Here is a 4474-nt window from a genome sequence, read left to right as displayed (position 1 = left end):
ATTCTTAAAAAGTTCTCATAGAAAACGTTTTAAACTACCTCGTGTTCGACCTGGCGCACCCGATCGTCGACACACAATTTTGAGTAATTTTGGCTGTTGACAAAATCTAATTTTTAAGAAAGTTCTCGTAGAATACGTGCTAAGATACCCGTGGCGCGACCTGGTGCATCCGAGTCGCCGACTGAGCATTTGGAATTGTTTTCATTATTCACTAAATTTAAATCCTTAAAAAGTTCTCACAGAATATGTGGTACACTACCTGGTGCGCGAACCGGTGCACCCGGGTAGCGAACTTAGCATTTACAGACGTGTCGGTTATTGGCAAACCTAATATTTTCATTTTTAACGCAGGCTAATTTTCTCTGACACTTACATGTTCTGAAGAATATTCATTTGTGATTAGCGTGTCCTAAGCATGGGAAACGGACAGGAGCAATGCTCGCGCCATTCTGCCATTCAGCCGTGAACCATGCTTTAGCCAGATATTTCCAAGTGTGTTGCCATGCTTGAGCCATCCAAACTTTTTTCACGCGGGTATTGACGAATAATTTTGAGAAATGCGATCGTCTGATAAATAAACCAAATTTATGATGTTGGCTAATAAGTTTTCCAATGTGGCCAAATTTTAGCTTCCGGAATTTCCCAAGTTAAGTAAAATATTAAAACAATAAATTGAAGCTACTGCAGTGGATTTTAGTAAAATATACTGCAAAACTTTTAGAAAATTTCCCATAAACGTAAACATTAATTCTTAAATTTTCAACTTTTTAAGTCAATCGTTGGAATCTTTATAATTCGCAGATTCAGAATATTAGATTTATAAATTACCAAGTGCTAAATTGACCAAATCTTATATTCCGCATTTTAATCCGCAATAGGTACACAGGACTCCCGCTGACCAGGATCGGTGGCAGCAGTTCGGCTGAGTGAGGGGGAAACGTTCGCAGGTACCCAGGGCGGAATTGCAATCTTTCCGAAGTTGCCGTGAGAATGTAGAAGTTATCCTTGAAGGGCACGTGACACACTCAAATACCTATATTACCGACCTCACTTTTTCAGTTTACTGAATTTTCTTTGAACCTAAGAACTTATTTGTTAATAAAATATCGGACTGAGATTTGGAAAATGTATCGAAAGATCATAAACTACGTTTGTGTACTGCATTTGAATATAAATTTCGCTAAAAATTCTTTGAAAGAAATTAAAACTGGGACCTTTTTTTGACATATTTTCTTTATACCTTGACATTTTTTGAAACTAAGAACTTTTTTATATGTAAAATATCGGCCACAAACATCGAGAAATGCAGGAGCCGACAGTAAATTACGTTTATGTACGTTTTTTACATCTCGCAGATATTGAAAATATGAGAAAAGTTCGGAGGTTCAAAAAAATGTCAAGGTTATGCGAAAAAATGGTTCCAGTTAATTTCTTTGAAAATAATTTTTATTGAAATTCCTACTCAAATGAAGTACATAAACGTACTTTATGGTCTTCTGATATATTTTCCAAAGTTTCCGCCTAATATTTTATTTAAAAAAAATGTTCCTAAGTCCAAAAAAATGCAGTGAACTGATAAACTGATATCGGTAATATAGGGATCTGACTGTGTCACAAGCCCTTAAAATGAGCCGAACCCATATGGAAATTGGTCCAGCTTACACCAATTTATAATCAGGCGCAAATTAGGACCCAACTGGGCAGTACAGTTGACAAAAAGTGAAATTCATTAACAGATTATTTTAATTATACACTGAAAAAATGATATTCTAGTTTTAAGAATTTCCCACTAAGTTTGAGAATATTTGAAACTTAAATAGGCACCAAGAATATATTCTTAATGTAAAATAAAAAACCCTTTGCCTTAAGAATATATATTCTTGTTAAAATTGAAGAAATGTCCACTAAGTTTAAGAATATTCGCAACTTAAATGGGTATAGTTAATCTTAGACTATGGTAAGATTAAATATTTTTATTTCAAAGATATTTGTTTAGTAAATAATACAGATACATTATTTTTAATATTATTACCTTGCAATTTTACGTTCTATAGAACACACAACTTGTACAACTTCAGCTGATTGAACTTAATAGCATTGAAAATTGCACTTCCGTATTTAACCTCACTACCTTACTTCTTTTTTAAATGTGACGTCAGACCTTTCTCATTCTAATAGTTTCTGTAAAGAGAAGGAGATAAATGAGTGCACGCGATTTATCACTTCTTCGCGGGTAAAACAATCGAAAATGTAAATTGATCGAAAAGCACGTGGCACGAAGCATTAAAAGAAAAGATTAAAGAGAGCAAGGCGAATATTCCTTTTTTTCATTTCTGCTTTCCCCAAGTATATTCTGATTCTGAGAATATTTTATCCCTTTGGTTAGAAGATACTCTTAATACAAGAATTTCGCTTCCTTCATTAAGAATATTACTAAGAATATCCCTGTAAGAATATAATACTCTTAATATTAGATAATCGTTTTTTCGGTGTATGATTAAGTGGAGGCAATCCTACGTTAATCTTGAAATTTGTCCTATTATTCCGAATATTTAGTTATCAAAATTGATGTTAATAAAGTCGATCAGTATTTGATTTTATGCATGTGCTTATATTAGCCTTACCCAAAGAACACCCGTAGTGGATACTGTCGGAGCGAACTAGTGTGGCTTCAACTGAGCAGTTCATTCAGCAAAAATCAAAAATAATTAACAGCAATTTTAGACTTTCGGGAATTTTCTATTTGGAACATTTTAATTTTCAGAAATCTTAAAAGTGTAGGGAATTTTATTTCTCGGAATTTTCAGCCTTTCTATATAATATTAAATTAAATCTTTAATATGTTTTCTCATAAAAACATGTCCATGATTGTTCCTCTTGAAATGTTTTTATATTTGTATATTTGCGAACTGTATTACAATGATCGTCCGGAATCTTCGCGGACTCCCTCCTTCATATTTCTGGACTATAATTTTTACATAAATTTCGAAATAGCAGAAAGTTTGATCTTTAATTTCCTGGTTAAATTCATTTTTATTCGAAGTGGATGATTTTATTTGCATAAATCAGATTTATGCTAATTTAGAGAAAAAAATTAGAGTTTCTTTGGATGCAGATTTTTTCCATTAGTCAATTAAGGTTTTATTTTATGCAGATTTCAAACGTCATATCGTTCATGTGGCTGCAGTTCTGAACGTTCAAATGAACGAATTCTTTTACTGATGCCTTTGTAAACCAGAAAAAGTGCTCGAATGTTTATTAATTTATATAGAAATAATTTATTATTGCAATAAAATTATAATGTGCATTTTAATTGCAGTTGGAACAATATTTATAAGTAAAACTTCAGATACACATATCGTTCAGTACACTGAACAAAATTCCTCCTAAATGTTCTACTGAGAAATAGTTGAAAAATGGGTAATCGAACGATTTTTATTGTATTGTATTATACAATTGTATACGTTGTTGTATACTCAAGTTAAAAATTAACAAGATAATTACAAGTTACAATAACAATTTTGCTATAGTTACCATTTGTTTATTTATTTCAACTGGAAAAATAATAATTTTAACTAGTATCAGAATTATATTAATCAATCTCCTAATTAAAATAATTAAACCAATGTTACCAATTGCAAAATGTTCATTGTAACTATTTTTTCTAGTTTACGAAAACGTTTACGAACACAAATAAAAGACACTAAGTAATGTTTGTATAGTCCCAAATTAATAGAATCACAGTAAAAAAGCATCCAAAATTGAACTGATCGAAATGTACAAAATTAAAAAAAAAAAAGACCGGTACCGAGAATTTTTTGTTACCTTGTAAAGGGGTAAGAGTTTGACCAAAATTATTTCTGTGAACAATCACAGGGGTGCCTTCTCGCCCCCACGAGACGTTGGAAAAGGGTAGGGATTTGAAGAACATTATTTCTGTGAACAGTCACGCCCCCCCCCCAGAAGTTGGAAAGGGGTAGGAGTTTGACCAACATTATTTCGGTAAACAGTCACAGGGGTGCCTTCCCGCCCCCTCGAGACGTTGGAAAGGAGTAGCCGTTTAAACAACATTATTTCTGTGAAAAGTCACAGGGGCGCCCCCCAGAAGTTGGAAAGGGGTAGGAGATTTACCAACATTATTTCTGTGAACAGTCACAGGGGTGCCTTCCCGCCCCCACGAGACGTTGGAAAGTAGTAGGCGTTTGAACAACATTATTTCTGTGAACAGTCACAGGGGTGCCCTCCGGTCCCCTCGAGACGTTGGAAAGGGATAGGGGTTCGACGAAAATTATTTCTGTGAACAGTCACGTTGGTGCCTTCTTGCCCCAAGAGACGTTGGAAAGGGGTCGGGAGTCGATCAACATAATTTCTGTAAACAGTCACAGGGGTGCCTTCCCGCCTCCAACAAAAAGTTAGAAAGGGGTAGGAGTTTGATCAAAATTATTTCTTTGAACAGTCACAGGGGAATCTTCCC

The sequence above is a fragment of the Belonocnema kinseyi genome, chromosome 9 (genome assembly GCF_010883055.1).
Source record: "Belonocnema kinseyi isolate 2016_QV_RU_SX_M_011 chromosome 9, B_treatae_v1, whole genome shotgun sequence".
NCBI classification, from domain to species: domain Eukaryota; kingdom Metazoa; phylum Arthropoda; class Insecta; order Hymenoptera; family Cynipidae; genus Belonocnema; species Belonocnema kinseyi.
The sequence above is the reverse complement of the archived record's forward strand: the minus strand, read 5'-3'. Positions refer to the sequence as shown.